This window comes from Lissotriton vulgaris, chromosome 3_1, assembly GCF_964263255.1.
Source record: "Lissotriton vulgaris chromosome 3_1, aLisVul1.2, whole genome shotgun sequence".
NCBI classification, from domain to species: Eukaryota; Metazoa; Chordata; class Amphibia; order Caudata; family Salamandridae; genus Lissotriton; species Lissotriton vulgaris.
Window position 1 is genome coordinate 502,104,807 of NC_141689.1, and position 27,247 is coordinate 502,132,053.

Below are 27,247 nucleotides of genomic sequence, written 5' to 3' on the forward strand. Positions count from 1 at the left end.
ATACCTGACACCAGGTTTGAGAAGGTAATGCGAGAATTAAGGACAACAGGGGAGCAGGCAATACCATATTATGTAGTTTCCTCCATAGAAGCAGCCTGTCTACCTTATCAAAGGCCGTTGAAAAATCTATGAAGGCCATGTAAACATTTGACCTACGAGATAACATATATTTCTCCTCTATTAATTTCGACACAGTGATATTATCCAAGGTGGAATGATTTTTTTCTAAAACCTGCTTGTTTTATAGGGAGGACCTAATTCTCCATGACCCATTCCGTGAGATGATCGAGAATACTGCGTGCAAATATTTTCCCCACTGCATTTAATAAAGCTATTTGCCTGTAATTACCCGAATAAGTTCTAGGGCCCTTTTTGTGTAGGGGGATTAAAATACTTACAGACCACAACAATGTCTTCCCCTGAGAATAACAGAAGTTAAACAGAGGGACTAAAAACGTGGTCCACAAGAGTAGTTCCTTTTTAATTACCGTCATCGGAATTTCATCCGGACCCACTGCTCCTGAAGATCTCATTTTTTTTATAAATCCAACTACGTTACTCAATGAGTGCACATAGATGGATATATGAGTTTCCAAGGGGTCAGGGGCAGCGGGGATGAAACTGGGAGAGTTAGAATTTGCTGCGTAGAGTTCTACCAAGTGGATTTTCCAATCCTCTTCTTTAACAGGATTGGGGAGAGATTTTACTTTTGTGCCGCAGCAGTCAGCAATTACTTCCCAACATTTTTTTGAGTTGTTTTTGGAGGCTGCCTCTTTTAACTGCACCCATGCACCATCTTCCTTTATTTACTTCAGAGAGCATTTTTTCCTCCGCCTTTTCCTCTTTAATAAGTTGATTAAATTACTTTGTTCAATAGTAAAGTTCAGGAACTGGGCCCTCACCAATTTATTGATTTCCCTATTTAAAATAAGCATTGGATTAAAATGAGATCTCTGTTTAGTTCAAACACGCAATGATTTACTTAATGCAGCCAAAGAACCTATATTACTGGAAAAAACTTCCAAAACATCAATTTGGGGGGACATAACTTGATGGTGCTGATCTTTTATCAGAGCTGTTAAATTCGATTTTACTTTAACTGTCGCTTGAGCGTTCCAGTGAATTCTACCATTATGTACATTAAACCCTACAGTACTGCCTTTAAAGTTACAAGGGCCTACCTTAGCACAGGTATAATTGAATTTAAAACAGATCAACATATGATCGCTAAAATCAGTTCCCAAAACTTCCATACTTATGAGATTACAAAAAAAACTGAGGAAACAATTATGTAATCTATGATAGGATTCCCTGTTGGGGCCTTATGATTATAGTTTGCAGGAATATCGTTTGCTAACCTCCCATTCGCAATTATAGGATCTAAGCTTCTCAGACCTTCAAATAATATGGCACCCCTTTTATCTGTCCTATTTTTATTCGGAAATTGGGTCGTGGAGATTTTTAGGGCTTAATTTTTTTCAGTGTTGGAGAATACCCTGATACTATGTGAGGACACTAGCATTCATATCACCTACTAGTATTAGAGACTAACAATCTTCCCTTGACAGAATAGAGGAAATAAAAACAAATAGGTCTTTTAATAGGTGAGCATAGGATGCATCAGGAGGGAGATAAACGTTTTACACTAAATTTGATTGCTATTGGCAAAACCTATTGCTTAAAGGTGAAGCTACATTGATTATGGTGATTTCCCACTGGTCGAGATTTCATTCACATGTGTAAAAAAGCCGGAACGTACGAAAACCTTATAATACCGGTAGTTGAATTGTTTTGATTTTCTGTGGAGCAGATAAAAGTTATTTGTTTATTGTCCTTGCTTATAATTGTACAAGAAAGTTGTAAGGGAGGGTGAACAACTGTGAGGAGTGAGAAATATGTCTTAAGTTAGTGTTCCACACTGGGATTGGTTGGTTGATGTACTGTTGCGCTGCTATTGGTTGATGACGACACAGAGTGCCGCACTTGCAAGAATACATTGTTGTGTAGGTGCCGCATTGTGATTGTGTAACAAGACTTCAAGTATTAAAGCTATAACAGGATTGGAGAAAAAGAAATCTGATGTCTATGGAATAGAATTTAAATAGTGGAGACTTTCATTAGTTTGTTTGCTATTTTCATGAACAATCCAAAATAATGAAATGTTTTAAAACTCTTAAGGGAAGTGATATAACAATTCCAATATGGGAAGGTGAGGAGGAACCCCCTCAGGGTACACTAGCACATTATATGACAACATATATAGGGTTGCGCACATGTTTGTTGCTTCGTCAATGATGCAAGGTCACTGAAAATGAGTTTTGCAACATATGATACATTTGAATTGAGAATCAGTAAAATGTTGAGAGAAAAGCTATTAGAGATTAAACCACCACCTAGACCCACTGTTAGAACCGGGGTCTTTAGTTGGCAGGGGTATGCACCCTAGTCCAAGTAGGGACCACCGATTCCGACCTGGTAGCTTGGCGCAGAGCAGCAAAGGCGTAACTTCAGAGGCAATGTGTAAAGTATTTGTGCAACACGCAGCAGCAGTGACGCAATAAGAAACACTCACAAAAGGACACCACACCAGTTGTTGAGAAAAATATAAAATATCTTTATAAAAGCTTCAGGCAAGATCAATCATCAAATAAATGCAGTTGCAGGCAAGATCAATAATAAAGGTGAAGCTGGTTGCATATAGGAGAGGTAACGTTATCCCTATCTAAAAATGGCGCAAGATAACAAGGAAGTAATAAGGCTCCACAGGTATATATATGATCAAAAAGGGGTCAGTGGAAATGTCTTTGGGGATGTAGAACAGTCCCTCTAATACAGTAGTTTGTGTCACTGTGGTGGAACAGTTCTTTGCATTGAAGACTCACCGAGCTGAAATCCACCTGGGTCCCACTAGGGACAATACGGTAATGTTATCCTTCGGCGTGGGGGAGTATCAGACACAGGCCGTAATGAGCACTCAAAGCGGGGCCCACAACTGCCTCCGTGCCCCACCCGCTTTCTGCCCACAGTCTTGTAATCACAGTCCCCAGCAGTCCGCTTTTACTCACTTTCTCCCGGGGTTCCCCTAGCCAGCCCCTGCAGTCTTGTAATCGCCCCCGAGTCTCTCTATGCCCCCACGGCAGTTCACTGTGCAATGCTGGCCATTACCTGGGGATAGCGTCCGGTTCGTGGAGTCCGCCGTCCGCTACGAGGCTTCGTCGCACCCCGGTCCTCTGTCTCCACCAGCGCAGCACCGGGGAGGAGCGAGACAGCCCCTCCCGTTCCCAGCTCCGTCTACCACGGCCTAAGAGGAGCGTCCCCAGTTGCTAGACGACACTCCCGCCTTGGAGCCAATCCCAGCGCGGCTCCCGGCCCTGACGTCAGCGGTGCAGGGACGGAGTTCCCGGGCCTGGAGGAGGTGATCACGGGAAAGTTCCCTGTGTTGTGAATCTGGCGTCGGCGGCGAAGATTATAGGGCCAGTGCTTCTCTACCCCTAAATCGGGGTCCCGTCCAGTGCAGCCACCACGCCCGCACCACGGGGGCAAATTCAGATCTTGCGCTCAGTATCGGCTGGCGGTGGTGATTCTGGCATGTAGCGCTTCTCTCCTCCCAGCGCTTTCCAGCCCAGCTAAGTCCCGGGTGATTGCAGTGAACTCTGAGGTAGTTTCAGTAGCGCTCGCATCGATGATGTCAGGGGGCACAGTGCTTCACTTCCACAGCGCTTCACAGTGCCCCAGGGGACCCGGGAGCTGGTGGCGATTTGTAGTATCACAGCGCTTCAAATCCCTTCACAGCGCTAAGTGGCACAGTTCGGTCCCGGGCAGCGGCGATGACTTTGGGGGTGCTAGATAAAAAGATTCCACACCTCCCTGGGCGGCAGAGGCAGTTTTTAAAGGTCCCAGGGCCAGTGGGGTTGATGGCAAACACAGAGGTGCAGTGACAAGTCCTTATAAGAGTTGCTTTCCTCAACAGGCAGTCCTTAAAATGATGTTGTCCACAGAAAGGTAGTTTTCTTCAAATTAAAAAGGGGGTGCAGTCCCAAAGATAAGGCAGTCCTTATGAATATGGTGGAGACACTCTGGTGGTGTTTTCTTCAGTCTCCTCTTGCAGGGCAGGATCAGCAGACAGTAGGGCAGCTCAGCAGGTTGTGGGGCAGCAGTTCCTTGGAGCAGTCAGCCTCCTTCCCAGTGGCAATCCTCTTGCGCAGCAGTCCTCACTCCAGCAGGGATTCTTCCAGGTCCAGCAGTGTAACAAGAAGTGAGGCCAGTACCCTCCCTTATATATCTTTCAGTCTAAGGGCTAGAAAGTGGTGGAAGTCTCTGGAAGGGCCTGGGGGCAGGGGCTTCTGGAAGAGTCCAGGGAGTTCTGGTATGTTCCCTGCCTTCCCTGACCTCCCTGTCACAGTGACGAGAGACAGGCCGTTAAGGCTACAGTGGGCAGCCCATCACAGCTCATCCCAGGGATGAAGGTGTGAATCACCACTCCCACCTCCCAACCCAGGCAGGCTATCAGTATGCAGAGGGGAGGGGGGAGTCTGCAGAGCCTAATCTAAGTGTAGGCAGGAAAAGGTCCACTTTATAAAAGTGGGATCCCTAGCGTAGTAGTGCCCAAACCCCATATATCATTGGAAAGGGTTTCTCACCCCGAGTCGAACAAGACCCAACATGACAGACTTATTAGGTCCCTGTCAGAAGTTATCCCATAAGGGCAGGTTCCCAATATTAGCCTATGGAGGATTAGCCTGACTGCGGTAGCAGTGGCTTGTGGCAGATATGCCAGCCTCTCAAGGTTTTAGGGGAGAGCACCTGCACCCCAGCACTGTTTAGCAGTGGTGAGGCGCCCAGAGTCCTAAGTCCAACAAAAGGTAAGGTAAAAATGGGAGGCAAAAAGGGCAAAAATGTAGGGGAGACCACCCTAAGGCTGACAGGTCTAACACGTGTCCCCCCCAGCTGAAAGTGGGGAGAACTACCCAACCTCCAGGGAGTTCTCATCACTAAGGCGGAAAAACCGAGAGAGACCGTCAGCATTGGCGTGGTCTACTCCGGGTCTGTGTTCCAAACCTGAAGTCCATCCCCTGTAGGGAAATGGACCACCTCAACAATTTGGGATTCTCGCCCCTCATTTGCATGAGCCACCGGAGGGGCCGGTGGTCAGTCTGAATCAGGAAGTGGGAGCCAAACAAATATGGCCTCAGCTTCTTTACAGCCCAGACTACTGCAAAGGCTTCTCTCTCTATCGCGCTCCACCGCTGTTCTCGGGGGAGCAGCCTCCTGGAGATGAAAGCTACTGGTTGGTCCCGTCCCTCCTCATTGAGTTGTGAAAGTACTGCCCCTATGCCATGCTCTGAGGCGTCCTTTTGGACAATGAACTCTTTAGAGAAGTCAGGGGCCCTGAGCACAGGAGCGGTGCACATGGCCTGCTTTAGAGAGTCAAAGGCTTTTTGGCAAGCCTCTGTCCAGATCACTTTTCTAGGTTGTTTCTTAGAGGTTAGCTCAGTCAATGGGGCCACAATAGTGCCATAACCCTTGACAAATCTGCGGTAGTATCCTGTGAGGCCCAGGAATGCCCTGACCTCAGTCTGTGTTTTGGGAGGCTCCCAGGCCAGGATGGTCTCTATCTTGGCCTGTAGGGGCTGCACCTTGCCCCCGCCCACCAAGTGTCCTAGGTAGACGACCGACCCCTGCCCTATCTGGCATTTTCTAGCTTTGATAGTCAGGCCTGCCTGCTGCAGAGCCTGAAGCACTTCCTGGAGGTGGCACAAATGGTCCTCCCAGCTGCTACTGAAGACAGCTATGTCGTCCAGGTAGGCAGCAAGAGAAGGCCTCTAAACCGGAGAGGACCCGGTTCACCAGCCGCTGGAAGGTGGCAGGAGCGTTTTTCAGTCCAAAGGGCATCACTCTAAACTGGTAGTGGTCCTCTGGGGTGGAAAAGGCGGACCTCTCTTTAGCTCCATCTGTTAGGGCGATCTGCCAGTACCCTGACGTGAGGTCAAAGGTACTCAGGTATCGGGCAGCCCCCAGCCGGTCAATGAGCTCGTCCGGCCTCGGGATAGGATGAGCGTCAGTCTTGGTCACAGAATTCAGTCCCCTGTAATCCACACAGAACCTAAGTTCTGGTGTGGTGCCCGGTGGGGCAGCTTTTGGTACCAGAACCACCGGACTGGACCAAGGGCTGCTGGAGGGCTCTATCACCCCCAACTCCAGCATCTTAGTGACGTCACTCTGGATGCTGGCCTTCAACTTATCTGACAGCCTGTAAGACTTGGACTTGACAGGGGGGCTGTCTCCTGTGTCCACGTCATGGGTACACAGGTGGGTAATCCCAGGGATAAGGGAAAACACTGAGGCGAACTGCCCCAGGACCTGGCGACAGTCCCTCTGTTGCTCAGGAGTCAAGGATGGGGAGAGAACCACTCCCTCCACTGACCCATCCTTCTCTTTAGCCACAAAAAGGTCCGGGAGAGGTTCACTTTCCTCTTCCTCAGCCCCATCAGTTACCATCAGTAAGGTGAGCTCAGACCTCTCATGGTGGGGTTTGAGGCGGTTGGCGTGTAGCACCCTGTGGGGCTGCTTGGGGGTCTTAAGGTCCACTAGGTAAGTGGCCTTGCCCTTTTTCTCCAATATCTCATAAGGGCCTGTCCAGCGATCCTGGAGGGCACTAAGCTCTCCAGGCTCCATGACCCACTCCTTCTGTCCAGGTGGTAGCTCCACAGGGTGAGAATTCTGGTCGTACCATTCCTTCATTACCGCCTGGCTGGCCTCTAAGTTGTCAGAAGCTTGCTTCCACAACTTAGCCATTTGGCTGCGGAAGGCCAGCATGTAGCTCACTACATCTTGGGGAAGCCTCCTTGTAGTCTTCTCCCACCCATCCTTTACTAAACTGAGAGGTCCCCTAACAGGGTGACCGTACAAAATCTAAAAAAGGGGCTGAAGCCCACTCCCTTTTGCGGTACCTCCCTGTAGGAAAACAACAAACAGGGCAAGAGGATGTCCCACTTTTTCCTCAGGCCCTCAGGCAGACTCCTGATCATGCCCTTTAGGGTCTTGTTAAATCTCTCCACGAGACCATTGGTCTGTGGGTGGTAAGGGGTGGAGAACTTATAAGTAACCCCACACTCCTTCCACATGGCTTGCATGTAGACAGACATAAAATTGGTACCCCTGTCGGACACCACCTCTTTGGGGAAACCCACTCTGGTAAAAATCCCCATCAGGGCCCGTGCCACTGCAGGTGCAGTGATGGTTCTCAGAGGAATAGCCTCTGGGTACCGGGTGGCATGGTCCAGCAGAACCAGGATAAACCTGTGACCAGAAGAAGTCGGTGGATCCATAGGCCCAACAATGTCGATGCCCACCCTCTCAAAGGGGGTGCTAACGACAGGTAGTGGTTCCAGGGGAGCCTTCAGCTTAGCCCCTGTTTTCCCACTAGCTTGGCAGGTCAGACAGGTCCTGCAGAATGTATCTGAGGAGATCCTCATTTGCGTCCAATAAAAATGTGGGACAAGCCTAGCAAAGGTCTTGTCTTGGCCCAAGTGTCCTGCCAATGGGATCTCATGAGCCAATTCCAAAAGAAAGGCCCTGTAGCACTGAGGGACCACTAAGGCCCTTGATGACCCATGCACAGGAGCCTTGGGCTCACTGTAAAGGAGCCCATCCTCCCAGAAAATATAATACTTCGCGGAAGCATTGCCTGCTGCTTGGGCCTCGGCCTGTCGCCTCATGCCCTCAAGGGTAGGACACTCCTTCTGTGCCCGGCAAAACTCCTCCCTGGTGGGCCCTCCTTCCACCTGCCACCCTGCAGGGGTAGGTAGGTCCCCCAAGGGAGCAATGTCCCCCTCCGTGGACTCCGGTGCGACCTCCTCCGGTGCCCCACTCATCTCACGGGGTGACTGTCCCGGGGCGGGCTTCCCACGCCCTCGGGCTCCTCCCTTCTTAGCAGCTGGCTGGGCCATTTTTCCAGGCTCCAGGCCTGGCTGACTCCCTTTCCGGGCAGCCATAGACTGTGTGGTAGCACAAATCCACTCCGGTAACCCCAGCATCTCCACATGCGCTTTGAGCTCTACCTCCTTCCAGGCAGTATGCTCTAGGTCATTCCCTAACAGACAGTCCACTGGCATGGCAGGGCTCACAGCAACTCTTAAAAGACCTGAAACCCCTCCCCACTCAAACGGAACCTGTGCTATGGGATAATGACCCCCCCTGTTGTCAGCCATCACAACTGGGTGGAACGCATCGGGAATTATTTGCTCAGGGGACACCAGCTGACTCCTTACCATAGTCATGCTGGCACCTGTGTCCCTCAGGGCCTCTACCCCCGACCATTGATGGTGATCCACTGCCTATACTTGGTAGTATTTGAGGGCACATGGATCTTAGGAACTATTTCACTGTCTCCCAGGGACACTAGGACAAGCCCTGCCCCCTCACTCCCATCATCTAGGGACAGCTCCTCCCCAAGTGCTACACTAGCCACCCCAGGGTTTTTACCTCCAGTGGCCTGTGGTGCTCTCTTGCGACACTTGGGATCCCCCTTGTAGTGTCCAAGTTCACCACACTCATAGCACCGGACAATTCTGGGCTGCTGACCTTTGTCAGGATAAGCGGGCTTCTGGTGGCCAGATTGGGGCTGGGACCCAGACCCTTTCCCTTGTCTATTATTTTGGGGGCCTTTGGAGAACTCTTTCTTTTTGTCTCCCCCCTCTTTCTTCTGGTGGGAACCCTGACCACCCCTTTGGGAGTCCCCCCCAGAACCCTTGTTGGACACCCTGGTACTGACCCAGGTGTCCGCCTCCTCCGCAAGCTTCCTAGGATTGGTCAACTTGCGGTCAACCAGGTGTTGGCGCAGCTCTGGAAAACATTTCTCTAGAAGGTGCTCTCTTAAAAACAAGTCATACAACCCTTCATAGTCATGCACATTGCTGCCCCGTACCCAGCCCTCTAAAGCTTTACTAGCGTAGTCCAGGAAGTCTACCCAGTTCTGTGTTGGAAGTTTGTGGCTATTCCTAAACCTCTGCCTATACCTCTCAGGGGTAAGACCGAACCTCTTAAGCAATGCGGCTTTCATGACAGAGTAGTTAGTCTGGTCTTCCTTTTCTAGGTAAAGGAGGGTGTCCCTAACATCTGGAGGTAGGTACTTATACAAACCACCCCCCCAATAACTCTCTGGGACCCCATGGGCTCTTAAAGACACCTCATAGGCGGCTAACCACTTATCAATATTATCTCCCACCTTAAAACTGGCCATCACATCTTTAGGCATAAAGACCCTGGACTCACGTGAAGCTTCCATAGGTACGCTGCCATCATTCTTGTTGCTGTTGGCCCCTACTTCTAGGGCCCGGATTTCCAGTTCCTTTAGGCTGAGCTCATGGGCAAGTTCTTTTTCCCGCATAGCCAGTCGCTTGTTCTCGCGATCCTGCTCCATGGCCCACCTTTCTCTTTCCTGCTCTCTCTCCAGCTTGGCAAGCTCCAACCTGAGCTGTCTCTCCTCCCTCCTGTCCTCCAGATCCTCTGAGGACAGGCTCTTCACTGACACACTACTGCCTGCCCTGGAAGGTACCCTTGTACCTGGTAACAAATTACCATTTCCCGCCAAGTGCAGTAGATCAAGATTTCCTGTGGTGTCGTTCTCCGGTCCTTGCCCGTCCCCATCTCCTTCTGGGTGGGCTGTTACCCATGCTCTCAAGGCTTTCTGAAGCTCTGCCTTCTTGGCGCTTCACTTGAAGGGCACCCCTTTCTCCTCGCAGAATTCCTTGAGTTGCGCCACTGTGTAAACTTCCAGATTGGCCAGCTCGAATTCCATCTTGCTAGGTAGGGCCTCAGATGTTTGTAGAAAAAATCGAATGGGACTTTAGGCAAAAGGACTTTTAAAAAAGAGCAACCAGTCAGGGAGAATTTAGACAAAAATTAAAAATGCCAATTGGAGAGGGTAGACAAAAATTCAGTAGAGTTAGGTGTAGGGTTGTGGTGTACACTGCGTCGCTGCGTGGTGTTACACAAGCACAAGCCCTATCCCACCGCTCGATCACCAATGTTAGAACCGGGGTCTCTAGTTGGCAGAGGTATGCACCCTAGTCCAAGTAGGGACCACCGCTTCCAACCTGGTAGCTTGGCGCAGAGCAGCAAAGGCGTAACTTCAGAGGCAATGTGTAAAGTATTTGTGCAACACGCAGCAGCAGTGACGCAATAAGAAACACTCACAAAAGGACACCACACCAGTTGTTGAGGAGCCAATCCCAGCGCGGCTCCCGGCCCTGACGTCAGCGGTGCAGGGACGGAGTTCCCGAGCCTGGGTGCGGTGATCACGGGAAAGTTCCCTGTGTTGTGAATCTGGCATCGGCGGCGAAGATTATAGGGCCAGTGCTTCTCTACCCCTAAATCGGGGTCCCGTCCAGTGCAGCCACCACGCCCCACACCACGGGGGCAAATTCAGATCTTGCACTCAGTATGGGCCGTCGGCGGTGATTCTGGCATGTAGCGCTTCTCTCCTCCCAGCGCTTTCCAGCCCAGCTAAGTCCCGGGTGATTGCAGTGAACTCTGGGGTAGTTTCAGTAGCGGCTCGCCTCTGGCCCGCGTCGATGATGTCAGGGGGCACAGTGCTTCACTTCCACAGTGCTTCACAGTGCCCCAGGGGACCCGGGAGCTGGTGGCGATTTGTAGTATCACAGCACTTCAAATCCCTTCACAGCGCTAAGTGGCACAGTTCGGTCCCGGGCAGCGGCGGTGACTTTGGGGGTGCTAGATAAAAGGATTCCACACCTCCCTGGGCAGCAGAGGCAGTTTTTGAAGGTCCCAGGGCCAGTGGGGTTGATGGCAAACACAGAGGTGCAGTGACAAGTCCTTATAAGAGTTGCTTTCCCCAACAGGCAGTCCTTAAAATGATGTTGTCCACAGAAAGGTAGTTTTCTTCAAATTAAAAAGGGGGTGCAGTCCCAAAGATAAGGCAGTCCTTATGAATATGGTGGAGACACTCTGGTGGTGTTTTCTTCAGTCTCCTCTTGCAGGGCAGGATCAGCAGACATTAGGGCAGCTCAGCAGGTTGTGGGGCAGCAGTTCCTTGGAGCAGTCAGCCTCCTTCCCAGTGGCAATCCTCTTGCGCAGCAGTCCTCACTCCAGCAGGGATTCTTCCAGGTCCAGCAGTGTAACAAGAAGTGAGGCCAGTACCCTCCCTTATATATCTTTCAGTCTTAGGGCTAGAAAGTGGTGGAAGTCTCTGGAAGGGTCTGGGGGCAGGGGCTTCTGGAAGAGTCCAGGGAGTTCTGGTATGTTCCCTGCCTTCCCTGACCTCCCTGTCACAGTGACGAGAGACAGGCCATTAAGGCTACAGTGGGCAGCCCATCACAGCTCATCCCAGGGATGAAGGTGTGAATCACCACTCCCACCTCCCAACCCAGGCAGGCTATCAGTATGCAGAGGGGAGGGGGGAGTCTGCAGAGCCTAATCTAAGTTTAGGCAGGAAAAGGTCCACTTTATAAAAGTGGGATCCCTAGCGTAGTAGTGCCCAAACCCGATATATCATTGGAAAGGGTTCCCAGCCCCGAGTCCAACAAGACCCAACATGACAGACTTATTAGGTCCCTGTCAGAAGTTATCCCATAAGGGGAGGTTCCAATATTAGTCTATGGAGGATTAGCCTTACTGTGGTAGCAGTGGCTTGTGGCAGATATGCCAGCCTCACAAGGTTTTAGGGGAGAGCACCTGCACCCCAGCACTGTTTAGCAATGGTGAGGCGCCCAGAGTCCTAAGTCCAACAAAAGGTAAAGTAAAAATGGGAGGCAAAAAGGGCAAAAATGTAGGGGAGATCACCCTAAGGCTGACAGGTCTAACACCCACACAGTACGAAGCAATAAATATTTAGGAGAAAACAGCATGTTAAGGAGAGAGAGAAATACAGAAATAAACCAAAAAGAGCCGTGTGAAATTATGCAGATGCTAGATGGGATGAGGAACAAAATTGATGGAGTTAAGCCATAATCGAGGGGAGTAGACTGTACCCAGCCATCATTACTGAAAAACCTGAGAAGTTGAAAAAGAATAAAGCACAGGGGAATGAAGATGAAAAAGATGGAAAGAAATCAGATACTGATAGTGATTCAGGGGATAACATTTTGTATGTATTGCTAGCTGCACGCCCACCACCTTATGGGGCCCTATAACAAACAAAAGGGTGCTTTGACATCTAATGTGACAGTGGCTCTAGCCCCTGTTGACCCTAGTTTGATTCAGATCGAAAGACCATTATAGATGAAACAGCATATTTGACAACCTGTTATATCTAATATTGTGCCTGCCCGTGTTGAGCATATTCCTACAGTGATACCTTCAGGTGTTACTGCTTCTATTGTAACAGTAGCAGCACCTCTTGATAGGGTCATAACAGCATAGTCTTTGGAGATTCACACAACTGCTCCGATTCATATTGTTCCAGATGCAGTAGTTTACAGAACTGTTGAAGGGGCACCTGTGACAGGGTTTATCTCGACATTGGAGAAATCCTAAATTGTTTCTTGTACACTAACAGTGACTGTTCAGTCATTGAGGGAAGGGAGGAGTATTGTCTTTACAGCATCAATAACACAGGGTGAGAGTAACCTATTTGAAGATGGAATTTTTCCTCCATGGTTTGAAGAAATGGCAGAGAATAAAAAGGCAGGAAACACAGAAAATCACGTTCCTACTGCTATAGAGACAGAGAAGGAAAGACCACTAAATGTCCCAAGGTCAAAAATAGAGCTAGAAGAAATAATCAGATGATGTTTAGATCTTGAGCATATGAATCAGTACCAGTGAAAAGAGCGTATATATGTGAGCAAAGAAATTACTAGGCATGCAGTGGTACTCATGATTAAGTAACTGAATTCGCTCTAAAACATGAAGTCGATTTTTTAAAAATTGGCCCATTGCTGAAAAGTTTCAGGGTACAATTGGATGATGAAGCCATTGAGACAGTTCATTCTTAAGGAATGCGATTACACATTACTGAATTAGTAGAATGCATTCGCAAATGGAGTGATTTTAAGAAATAAGAGCGCAAATGGGGAAAGAAGCATGAGAAGAAAAAGAAACAATTAGAGGCATTGAAGCAAATAATAAGCCATCATCTGGTTCCCTAGATGAAGGAGAAGCCCAGTTTTTTTCCAAGAAATAGCAAGTGGAGGGTATGTTCATGTACCTTGGAGCAGAGGTGATTTTGCAGCATTTACAAATATTTTTCCAAAACTGAGAGTGGAGCCTGTACAGTGCTATACACAAGCTGGCAGATTTGTAAAAATGTCAAAAGTGCTGGGATTGATTTGAATATGTTTTTTTATGTTGTAGTGCAGAGTGATTTGTAGGTCGAGTGTAAAATTGCTGTACAATTGTTGCGTGCAGAACCATCAAGAGATGCCTGCACTAATGCACCATCTCCTGTGGTAATGAATAAATATGCCCAGGTGATTACGTTTCTGAAAGGCAAAGTGCCTCCAAAAGACATTGATTGGGTAAAGATAAAACTAACCTCACAAGAGTCAAAGGAATCAGTGCATGATTACTATGAGTGGTTGCTTCAAGCAGGTTTTTAAAAACTCTGTTTATTGGCATTTATCAGCAGGGTACATACAGTACAACAGAAGTATTTGGAAGGCACAGGGCTAGCATTCCGCCAAACTGGCACCAAGTTGAAACATACACTCAACTTCCCTCCCTCAAAGTACCCACCGGCCCCTTAATCCTGACAAACAGCATCATTACAAGTATCATGTATAGCACCTAGGTTCCTTACCATTCCCCCATCCACCATTGCCAACTTTCAGAAAAGTGGTGACTTCCCTTCAGTGACACAGTTCCCCCTGACGACTCAGACATGCGAGCCAGTCACCACACCCAAGCCACCCACACCACTGGAATCCCGAGGTCCTACCACTACAGGGCATTACCCCTCAGTCACTTTCTCCTCTTTCTGCCAAGGGTGCAAACTTCTTTCAAACTTGCTGGGGCATCCCCGAGATCTATATACCTACTCCTCTGCCTGCATACACCAACTGAGATTCTATTCCCATTTCCCCAGCGCCTGGCTGTGTCTCTCCTCACCACCGCCAGGGCCAGGTTACTGAAGAGCTAAGGATACCTCTCCAAGGCTTGTTCCCCCAGATACCCAACGCCACCAGCTGAGACTTAAGCTCTATGTGTATCTTCACCGCCTCCATTAGTTGCGACTCCACTTGCTTTCAATACTTCTGTATTAGTGGGCATTCGCAAAGTATATTCTGCCTCTTTGACCATAATCTCTCTGGCAGAGGTCAGAGTCTCATCTTCCCAATCTGTGTAGGCATTCCCTTGTAAAATACACCCTGTCTAAGAGCTTCATCTGGACCAGGTGAAAACTGTCCCTGAGTGCCATCTCCTGTGAGTATCAGAAGGCCTCACCTAGGGCATCGTCCTCAAGTGCTCTCAGGTCTAGTTCCCAGCAATCCCTAAGGGGGAGTCTAATAAAGGAAGCTATGAGCCAACAGGGTGGTATACACTAAAGAGATGGCATGTGTGTGTGGGGGGACAAGAGTACCTTGCATTGTAGTGGGTATTACTGTGGCAGATCTTTGATCAGGGAACCGTAGCCATTAAGGATATGTTGCATCTGTAAGTATCTGAGATATTGACTACCCAACATCTCATATTTGGCCAGCAATTCCTGAAAGGTACCATCCCTCCAGATGTCTCTCACTACCAAGATACCCAGCACATCCCACTTCTAGCAGCCTTCAATATTCCTGAACCATTACAGTGCCCCCTCCTCCCATAGTGGAGTCACCAGCTTGACCTGGCCCTTCCAGCCCATGAGCCTCTCGACCCTCTGCCAAATATCAAGGACCAATGTCGTCAGTGTTGGACGCCCTCTGTACGTCTTCCCCCATACAGATAGCGCAGGTATCCCACTTGGTCCATCGCCCTCCTATCTGTCAAAAGAGAGGGCTCTGTCTGATGGGAGAAGACCCAGTCATCACCACTACCAGGTGTGCCGCCCAATAATACAGTCTGAGATTTGGCAAGACAATGCCCGTCCCAATCCTTTGTGGTCAATGTTGTTAGTGCTACACCGGGGGCCCCCTCATTCCAAAGCAGCGTTCTTGTGACATTGTTTACCTGCCTGAAAACTCTGTCTGGCATTGCATAAGGTGTATAGAGTGTATTCTAGAGGACTTACAGAAACTTGGGGAGGTAAATAATTTTAAACAAAACTGCCCTACCTAGCAAGGTCTGCAGGAGACTGCACCAGCGGCCCACTTCTTGGTCTCTAGAATCCTCCCCAGGTTATATAGGAAGAATCACTCCTGGTCATATGTAACATTAATACTAAGGGTGGGCGTAGTTCGCGAAGTAGCGCTACGCGAAGCTACACGAAGTGCACTTCGCACTACGCGAACTTCACGTAGCACTACGCGAGCTGCGTAGTAGCATGTTCGCACTGTGCAAGATGTGTTTTCAATAATTGCGCAGTGCGGACAAGCATCCGGCACTGTGCAATCATTGAAAACGGCATCTTGCACAGTGCGAGCTGTAGTTTTCTGCCGCTCGAGTAGATTATTACTCGAGCAGCAGCTTTCTCAACGCGAACTGGTAGTTTCTCATTGAGAGCAGACGCGAGCATGCGCAACCACTCACAATGAGAAACCTTACCTTCCCGCGTTGAGAATCTCGGCGGGATGTCATTTTGCTTGCTCGCGGTCGCGAACATGACGTTCAGGCCCGCGAACAAGCAAAAAATGAGCGATGCACTACGCTACGCTGCACTACGCGTGTTCGCACTGTGCTATGTGCAGCTCGCGTAGTGCGAAGTTGCGCAAACTTCGCAAACTCTGCGAGCGTAGCGTAGTGCTTCGCCCAGGGTTAATTAACACCCAAGTACTTGAAACCCTCAGATTTCCACAGGACCCATAAGGCTCCTGTCAGAGGACACCACTCCATTAGTAGATATGCTATTGATTTTGCCCAGTTGATGCGATGCCCAGTGTAATCCCCATAGACCTAAAATATCTTGAATACGTGCTGCAATGACCGGTTGGGTTCTGCCAGAAACAATAGAATATCATCCGCATAGAGGGATGCCATATCCTCCCATCCTGGGTCCCAATCCAAAGTCTTCATCTGGGTATATTTCTGGATCCAGCTCGCCAGCGTCTCAAGGGCCACCAAAACAATAGTGGGGAAAGCAGGCATTCTCGCCTTGTGCCTCTCCTGATTCTCATATCTTTATAGCACACCATTCACCCTCACTACAGGCAACGGGGTTTCAGTAGAGTAATTTTACCCATCCCAAAAAATGAGCCACCGAATCCCATCTTCTCCAATACTGCCCACAGTTACCACCATTATAGGGAGGCAAACGCTTTCTCTGCGTCTGATCACAATATTATCACAAGCTCCTGAATTGTTCCAAATATCAATCAAATATCCATCCTAGATTGTGTCATTGCCCTGTGTGGCAAAAAGCCTGACTGCTCTGTCTTCACCAGGGTTTCCACTATTCTCAGCATACAGTTTGCAAGGACCATCAGCGATTTTTGTCTCTACATTGATCAGGGATATCGGGCGAAAGGAGACACATTCCTCCTTGGCTTCCTCTACTTGTAAATTGGGATAATCAATGCCCAACACAGGTCTTCCGGTAGCTCCCCCTCTCATCTGGAACACCTATAGAGTTCCCTAAAGTGGGGCACCATCTTCACCCAAATGAACTTGAAGAAGTCAGTTGGGAAGCAGTTCGGGCCTGGAACCCAACCGTTTTTCAGGTAGGTGAGGGTATCCACAATCTCTGAATCGTGGCTTCACAGTGCTCCTCAGCTAGTGTGGGCATTTGGACATCTTGCACAAAGCCCGACAGACCCATCCCATCATCAGGCGCATAGGAGCTATACAACTTGCTCAAGTGCGAAGCCAGCACCCGAGCAATAGCCTCCGGCGTCTCCATCAGAGTTCCATCACTATCCTTTAGATTCCTTATCCACCGCTGCCCCTCGTCTCGACTCGCAAGCCAGGGCAATACCTTTCCGCCTTGTCTCCTGCTTTGCCCCAAAATGGGTTCTGGCCCCCTGATGTGCCAACACCCGGTATTCCTCTTGGGTCTTCTCGATCTCAGCCGCTAGATCTGGCGTTGGGCCTGCAATGAGCGCAGCCTCTGACTCAACTAATTTATTCTCTACGGCCACACATTCTCTCTCCCTCTCGCTCTTGTCATCGGTATGGTAAATCAGATGTCCCCGTATCACCATCTTGTAGGCCTACCATAGTACCACACCAGAGGACACTGTACCCTTCTTTTCATCAAAATACCTAGTACTCTCCGTTACCAACTGTGTTTTAGTGCCCCAGTCCATGAGCTCCCCCTGATTTTACTTCCATCGCCCTTTCCATGTCCCGCCTGGCTCCTGACACGTCACCATCATTGGGGAGTCAACAGAGATTTCCGCAGCAGATATCGTGTTTCCCCCCATCAACCAGGATGTGGCCCAGGGCTAACAGATAATCTAGTCTGAAAAGGTACTTTAGGGCATTAGCCGCCTAGGGGAACTATCTTTGGTCTGGGTCCTGCTCACGTCGCAAGGTCGCTAAATCAATAGACCCCGGAAATGTCACCAGACATTTATCCACCTTTGGCGGTACTCAGGGTTAAGCTAAGGGGGGAATGGAATCGGCGGGGTGTTCTGACCTGTAGGCAAGCCATTATTGCAGCACTAAGCCAAGATAATACAGATTTAAACATAAGACTGACAAATCTGATCCAGCACGCTTATCTTCATTTTAAACAAAAACAGCCTGCCACAGCTTTACCCTTACCTGTTTTAAATTAATCAATGTATTTTAAATAACCCCAAACAATGCTAACAATGGTTTAAATAGTAGTTTACGTGCATGGGGTTGTTTTATGTATGGACTCGCAGCTCAAGGGAGCAGTTTTAACAATTGATTGTTTGTACCGTTTTATTGTTATGAATAATGTGAACCTGAAATTCTCTTTTAAAGATATTTGTTTTATATCTAAATAAAGATTTTTGACTAGGTACTCAGGACTGCGTCACTCTGTCCGTGTCCCCACTCTCAGTAAAGTTAAGGTACCCCAAGGATCATGAGGTTATCTGGCGCAGTTACCTGCCATTCCCCTATATGTGTTTGGCTATCTTTTTGTGGGCTGGGTGAAAGATGCCAGGAGACCACTATGAGGGGTAGTCCATTGAAAGTTCCAAAGACCGCTGCCCTACACCCATCCTGAGAGGCCAACGTCTTCACCGCCTGGAACGGGACCGACCTGCAAAGCCAAATGGCAACTGCCATGGTGCCCCTCGTAAATCCTGCATGTGCGACCACTCGAATAGACCCTCTATTAAAGAACCCATATCTATTCCCAGCTAGGTGTGTTTCCTGCAATAATGCTATGTGTGGATAAGAATTTTGTTACCACACCTATCTTGATACTACTTTCCAGACCATTAACTTTCCATGAGAGGACCCTCATGCAAACAAAAAATCACCCCACTGCATGCATCCTCTCATGGTGAGCTCCAACCTACCCCCTCTACCCTGTGCTTGAGGGGCCAGTATCTATCCCCCAAGTAGTTGCAGAACAGTCCTGTGTAAGTAATACAGAACTGAGATCAATTGGCAATCAGTATGCTGCCGTCCGCTCTAGTAAACAGCCAATCACACAATCAAGTCAGCCATGATGGGGGTCACCATGGAAAGCCTCCCTCTTCAAATTCTCACATAATGGTAGAGGACTCCCTGTCCGTGGTGTCCTTATCAGCATCCTTGTCCACCTCCTAAGATGACCACCGGTTGTCCACCGAGTAAGTTCGGCACCCCTGGATTTCTGGCACTAGCCTCACCTTGTCTGTCTCAGTTTGGGTCTTAGTGGGGGCAGCATCTGGCACCTTCCCCATCTCTGCCTCTGTTTCATTCATCCCCCTTGTCGCTGGACTCTGGGCAACCTTGCACTCAGTATCCTTTTGCATCCAGCCGGTCCCAAAACTTCAGCTGCTGATCTGAAGAAATGGGAGCTCTCTGTGTTTGTGGTGCGGAGCTTGCCAGGAAACAACAGTGCAAATTTAAGACCCAGGGACCTCAGCTGTTTCTGAACTTCAAGATAAGACTCCGTCTGGTCCTTGGTCGTGTAATCCGGGTAGATGTTGTCTGATCCGCCATCTAACTGCCAAGGCCCATGGACATTGACCACTTGCAGGATGCGGTCCCGATCTCGGAAGTTCAGGATCCATGCCACAATGGCCCACGGATGGGCTCCCGGGGGTCTTCCCAGCACCCTGTGCGCTCTCTCTGCAGTAAACATGTGCCCAACCAGTCCTCAACATATAACTCAGTCAATGGGCCCTCTGTCCGTTCCGGGACCACCCCACCAGGCAAACGTTGTATCAGCGGGAGCAACCCTTATGGTCATCCAGGTTTGCCGCCTTGATGGCTTTTTCTGCTTCCAACTTATCTAGATAGGTTTGAGCCTTCCCCAGTGTTGTTGTGATTTGTGTGATGGTGCTTTCCCCAGCGTCTAATCTCTCTGCCAATTTCTGATGGTTGGCTCGCAGCAACACACCCTCCTGGGTGACTGTATTGATTTTGAGTTCCACAGTGGAATTGGTATCCCTGATTACTGCCAAGATAGCCGCTGTATGTTCCCCCAGACTACAGGCAAACGTGTTTCCTAACAAGAAGTAGATGCATGATCATTATGGGTATTACACTTTTTAGTAGCAGTGTTAGTGATCATAACAATACTAATAGGGTTTTATCTCACACCACTGAAAGAAAACATTCTGCCTACACTTACTCCTATGACATCTAAACACACAACAGATGAGGAACAATTGAAGGCTTCATTTTCAAACTACATGGAAGATTACTCAACCAATGTTTACTCTCTGTTAGTTCAAGAATACACAGAGGCACTAGATACGAAGGACTGATATGTCTGCACATACTTACGTTCATCAGCTGCAGAGGAGGTGACATACCAATCACATAACTTTGTCATACACAATCACATGTAGTATTTTGCTTAGCGTAGTTTATAGGCGAGAACACTTTGAATATTATTACTCAAATTACGACATGATTCTTTCAAAAGTTCCATTACAGAAGAGCATGAATCTAAACCCACAAGCAAAATAAATGGATACAGCTTTGTATTATTTTAGACAATCCATGCCTGTACACACTGTTAAGGCATTTAAAAACAATGTAGCTTCCTTAATTAGATCCTTAGAGAAAGTATTATTTATGACATTAGAGGGAAGGAGAACAAATATTTCACATATTAAAAACAGAGAGGAATACATTGTGGATAACGTTTGGAAGAAAGACAAAGATGAATTTAGAAAAAAAATGGGTTATCCTAAATTAAAATTAGACAGGAGACAAAAGGAAAAATATGTGTTTACAGAAGAAGAAACCAATTTAGAAATAGACCCGTGGGGATTAGTAATTGAGTACACACTTTTGAAATTATGGGAAATACATGGCAAATTTTACAAGGAGACTGTATGGATGCATTCTTTTTGTCTATTTATGGGTCAGACTAACCTACTATTTGTATTTTGTTTGTGGTAAGTGTATACATATTCCGCCACCGTACTTGATGAAAGGAAGCCATATACTCCATCCCATATGCACATAATGTATAAGATGTTCTGGTGGCTATATAGAAGTCACTGTTCCAGTTAGGTTTGCTAGTTATGGAGCCTTCCTTCACCGAAGCGTCTGCCTCCCAGTTGAAAACTACAAAGTGAGGCATAGCAAGAGATGTCGCCAACAAAATGGAACAATCTCCCCTGCCAACTCCCCATGCAAAACCCACCATATCAGAAAAGCATTGATGGTTCTTGTGTGCCTGATTCTAATAGGTTCAGACGGCTAGGAAGTATGTAATAAGGTGGTAGTGGGGAATGCCTGCTCTGAGACGTGGTAGCCTGCCTTGTCCCACACTACAGTTCTCGCGAGGTCACTTTGAGATCCTCCTGGTACACTGTGGTTGCAAAGCTGCAGGGAGAATCCTAGAGGACTCCCTGAAACAAGCAACATGTGACCCCCGCACCATGGAAATTCTTAGGGCCACCTTTGTTGAAGTGCTCAATCAGCCTATCCTCCTGGAAAGGGGACTCCTGGAGATTCTCTGACTGCATGTGCACATGCACCTTATACTGGGAAGTTGATCTCAAGGATTTCACTTTTGCTGGGGGCTACTTGTGCACACGAGGGCAAGTATTCCTAGATAATACTCTGGCCCACCCTTTAGCAAGTGACAGTGGTTCTTAAGAGCAATGAAAATCTTTTACAAGTTTGCAGTGTGACCTGTGACATGATTGTAACTTGAAATCTTGAGACACAGGAAGAACACAAGGAGGCCAATGTCACATGGAAGAAGTATGCGGCAGCAACTTCTCTTCCATACTAATAGGGATACCGAGTGCCTTGCACATCAGAGGCAACAGGCCAGGTGCTACCTAAGCATGGGACAAACGTAACTGCCACACATCTTTATTATACACGTGCCATGTTCCTATGGCATTGCATGGCCGTTTCTGCAACTGGATGGGGTTCTGAAGCACCGCCAATATAATCTAGCAGGAATTCAGAAAGGGAATGAGCAATAAACAGGCCTTTACATTTGTTGCATTTGCTGTGAGATCAAAGACAGAGGTCAAGTGGCAGGCAATGTCTTCTGACAAGTTGCTACATAATTAACAAGGAGATTGGTGTTTACTTTTTCTTTCACTGATCTGAAAGTTACAGAATTTTGTAATGTGAACCCAATGCCAATCTTTCAGCGGCAAAGGAAGCGCCATATGTTTTCTAACAAACAACAACATTAAATAACTCGTTAACGAACTTTACATGTATTTAAAAACGTATCAGCAGCCAGGAAAGAGCAAATGATGCACATTCCTTTTTTTCAATTTTGACATGTGATGGAGATAAAGAATTTAATGGGATCAAAATCAAGGAAGACACTTTAATTTTGTGCAGTAAAAATTAAAAATATGCGCAGAAGTCCAATGTCTACCTTACATATACGTTTAGAAATAAAATCGCATCCCTGATGCACATTTCATGGCAGTTTTAAGGGGCATTTGAATGGAAAATGTGCTCTCTACAAATGGCAGTACCATGCCACATCATGCTTTACTCTTATATTTGGACACTGTGCTACAAAAAGCCCCACTGGACACACACACTGCTCTCCCACCTTTTTACTGCTGAATGGGCATGTATCTTTTGCTACTCTTTGTGTAATGGTTTGATTTTCAAAATTGTTATTGTTACTGGGGTTACTGCCAATGATGGCAGTACCCCAGTCTAGAAATTGTTCTAGCACCACAGGCTGCTTAACTCACCAGCAACACGGAAATTAATAAATAGCGAACAATGCTAAAAATGAGAACACCGTCTCCACATAGTTGGCCACTCTTCAATAAAAAGAGAGCAGGCCATAAAAATATACAAAACAAGCTTTCAAGAGCAAAGAGCATCTCAGCAACATCATCTCACAATCTCATTAAATTCTAGAATCAAAACGAAATATAATTGCATGTCGTACAAGCCATTCAGTCTTGCAGTACGATTTAAATATAGCATTCTGCTAGAACGAAAACAATGCTGGAACGTAAAGAAAAAAATGTTCAGTGATTTTGTTTTGAATACCGCAAATGCACAAAGAAACATTTTCAGTTCCTAACATAAGGTTATCTAAAAAAAAATCACATTGGTTATGTAACACGTTATAGCTGTATTACGTTTATATAAATATGTTTTTAATTTGAAATCTAGTTTTCTCATCATTTAGAAATTCAATGCGTTTTCACTATTAAAGAAACATTGAGAAAATTGCTATGAAACGTATGGGAGATATGGGTTAATTAGTTTCTTTGCATAAAAATGTTGGATGCATTTTATGAGGTACTTAAGGAATATGGCGAACATCTAATTTATTGGTTTATAAACTGAGATGTAGAAAACTGCATATGCTAGACACATTTATGAATGGAATATTATTCATTGTAGCAGTGACATTTATATCCCAGTATAATACGAAATTGGCACAGGAAGTTACTGTCACCTCCACGTCCCTTCTTCTCTGGGTTTGCCTTATTCTGTGAGCATCAGTGTTCCTTTTAAATCTTGGATTCCAAAACCATTTCTTCCACTTAATTATCACAGCCTTAACTTTATGAGGGAAAGTCATGCCTGGGGAAACAGGTAAGTGCTTTGAGGACATAATTGCTTGGCCTTTTGATTGTTTTCCTTGATTGAAGCAATGCCTAAAAATTGTTGTATATCATTTTCAAACAGATTCTTGCAGATTTCTTCTATGGTTTTGAGGGTTATTTCAGTATTCAGGAGTTTAATACCCTACAGCTATACCCAAGTGGACGCCTTATAAAATACTCTTGACTCCCATCGTATGGCAGTAAACACAATAGATTATACCTGCCATTCCACAGCTCATAACCAGTGACAACAAATCTGCCAGGTGGAACTAGCATAAACAACTGTGATACAACTGCAAAAGACTAAAGATCACAGCACACTGAGCACAAAAAGTAGTATGCCAAAAAAACAGCCCAGCAACGGTGCCTGTGACATTACACACACCAAAGTAAAAATACCCCACCTTACACACTGAGCACAAAGATTGGTATGCCGAAGGAACAGCCCAGCAACGGCCCCTGTTACACTCATCAAAGTAAAAATCTCCCCATCCACATGCCAGACAGGACACTGAGCTCAGACAAAGGAGGGTCCAGGGGCAACTAACGCGGTGAAGCCAGCTTCATACCACGCTTCAAGCACCAATTCATTTACTTTAAAATAAATGATGGACATGGAAGTCCTGTGCTGCATGTTCAAGATGCAGCCATGTGCCATAGATCAGACAACGAGGCAGAGAATCATTACATCAGAGTTTTCCTGGGAAACGTCAGAAGAGTGACATCTCTAGACAAATCCAGTGGCCCACGAAGGCAACACTGGAGCCCCTGGATGGCACCACCATTACGACCAATGGGGAACGTTCAAGTATCAGTGCCCAATAATGACTAAACCCACATTGACCAGATAAATGGGACCTAGCAATACAAAAGACTACAACAAATAATTGATAGGTATAGAGGCCACATGCTAAGCTGCTTTACCATTCTGGTAAAAATCTGGGAGTGCCTGAGAAAGTCACTTGGATTGCAACCTGCAACCAATTCTGTGCCCAAGTGCAGCACCACCTAGTGGTACAACTAAGGATTAGTACTGCCAGATTCTATTTATTTATTTCATTTATTTGTAGAGTGCACAACTGCTTAAAAGCTTCTTATTGCCAAGACTACAGCAGCAAAGGAAAACAGAACCTGAAAGCAGCGAGCAATACCTAATAAACTAAAAAGGTTATGAGGGGCTCAGAAGCCAAAATGATTAATAATCACCCTTAATTTGAGGAACAGGCTGTTCCTTAATTTAGGGACTAGGCAGCAAAGGAACCACACATTATATTTAAAACTAAGGGATTCAAAATAGACATGGTTATACTGACTGAAAATGGTAGCAGCCTTTTGCAAAGGTTGCAAAAGAGAAAGAATTGCTGTCTTCGGGACAGATTTTAAGTCTAAATCTCTGAGATAAAATAATTTGATTTTAAAACAAAATGAAATTATGCAGTTAATTTTATTCACACTATAAAGTTATCTTCAGTTTGTCAGACCACATTGCAGGTGCTCTAAAAATGACACAGTGAAGGTGAATAGCAACATTTGTGAAAGGTTGCACATTGGTACTGTACATAAAATATACATACAACAAATATATATTTGTTGCTAGGGGCTGCTAAAGTTGTGGATTCTCAGCATGACTCAAAATCAGAGTACCATGTGTACATCAAAATAGATTATATCAGTCCACTTGCCCAATTATCAATGTTTCGACCCTATTGAAAGTGATTGATACTGAGCCATCTAGGACAAAACCAATGGATGCAAGCAGTACGAAAGGAAACATTTCAGTAACAGATAGGACAGAATTGGGGAGTCGGCTAATGGTAACAGTGAGATCCTGCCCAAAGACTGAAGTACAGTACAGTTGAATGATCGGTGCACTGGCCTTCAAGTGTAGAAACCTGTGTGGCAGAAGGTTGAAATCAGAAGAGTTGTCTGTCGATCGACTGTGTTATACTTGAGCTTTTGCTGGTGAGGGTAAAGGGTGGTATGGGAAATTTTAGGGTTTAGGGGTAGTGATAAAGGGAGGTTATGAGTCCATTAAGGAAGGGGGGAGTTTGGGGTGGTTACCTACCAAAAAGATAAAACATGTAAATTAATTAATATATTTGTGTCTACATATAGATATGTATATATGTATATGTATATAATTTGCTCACCTCAAATGTCTTCTTTTTTATCAAAGTCTTTAAGCATAAGATTAGCACCATGTCATCCATGCCGAGCTGGAAAATGACAAAATCATTTTACCTAAACTTGGGAACTACCTTCACGAAGTGCCCCCAGATATGATATGCCAGTAAGACTGACAAGAAGGCACACCAAAGAATGAAACAATATAGGTTTAACATTATGGATCACTTTATATAAACACCAGTGGCTTTGTGATGGCTTTATGAACAATTGACACAACAGAACATGGGAATTCAGGCTTATGAAGTTTTTAGATCTGCAAAAACAAGATTTTATATTAATGTGGCTTCACCGCGTGAACTGTAAACCAGGCAATGCAATAACAGTCTGATCAGTAATGCCAAGTATCAAAGAAATCTTCAGAATTCAGATTGCAGTTGCGTCTGTAAATGTACTTATTAAAAGGCTATTATCACAGAAAGATGGAGCAGAATATCCCCTGGCTTTGGCGTAGGAGCAAAGCACTCTGATGAGAAGCAGCAAATATATATATGTAACACCTTCATGTTGGTGGATTTGCTCGCCAGATTTTGTACATGTTTTTCATGGTATTCTACCATTCCCAGAAATGAAACAACCTTCTCTTTTATACATGGTATCTACCAACTCTTCCTTTGGTGCAACACCCCTTCCAGTGATCATATGCCTCAGATAATTTACCACTTGTACAGCAAATTTGCCTTTCACTTTCGTTAAAGACAAACCTGCATTCAGCAATTTCTCTAACACCAACCTTACTCTTGAGTCTTGCTCAGAATGTTTCCCACCAAATATCAGCAGATCATCCTGATAGCATGTGACACCATTCACCCCTTTGAGTGCAGAAACCATCACTCTCTGAAAAACAGTGGCTGCCAACACCAGCCCAAATGCCATCCTCTTGAACTTAAATGCTCTAATGAGCATTATAAAATACTGTAAGCTTTTGGGAACTCTCTGCCAACTGCACCTAATGATATGCCTGCTTTAGGTCAAGTGTTGTGAAGACTTTTGCCCATGACAAGGATGAAACTATCTCAACTATGTTTGGAAGTGAAAACCTGTTCACAACTGCTTCCTTATTGAGTGGCCTAAGCTCCACACACAACCAAATATCTCCACTAGCTTTCTATTCAACAACAATCAGAGCCAAACATTCTGTGGCTTCCGCTGGTGTTTTAATATTTTGACTGTCAAGCTTCACAAATTGCTGTTCTACTTTTTCCTGTAAAGCAACTGGGATTCTCCTCACTTTGGCATTGTTGGTATCGGTCCACTCTTTAATTTTATATTATGTTTATAACCCTTCAAACACCCTAACTCCTCTTTGAGCAAAGGAGATTATTCTGACACAAAATCAATACACTCTGCCCCAAACCTGCTGTATTTGCACTTGAAGTTCTGCATTTGGATTTAAGGTAACCTCCAACAATCGTTGATGCGACCATCCCAAAAAATTTCTTGGATACGTAAATCTTGCCAACCATAAATTATGTTCCCAATTCTATACATGAATTGGAATATCCTAGCATGTTTATGGGTTGTCCGCCATACCCACCCATCCATAGTATACAATTTGTTTATCCCTTGAAACGTATGACTATATTTGCCTTCAAAATAATCGTTAGATGTGAGCATGAATCACACTTTATTCTCAAATCAATTCCATCAATTCTCATGACACCAATTGGATATTGTTGTTGTTCCGCTTCCTCAACTTGAAATATAATGTCCTGAGTGATCTCTTTTACTTCCTTATTCTGTTCTCTTCATTGTTTATTCCTACAACATCTTTGAAAATGCCCCTTCTTTCCACACCCATGACAGATTACTCCCAGAGCCAT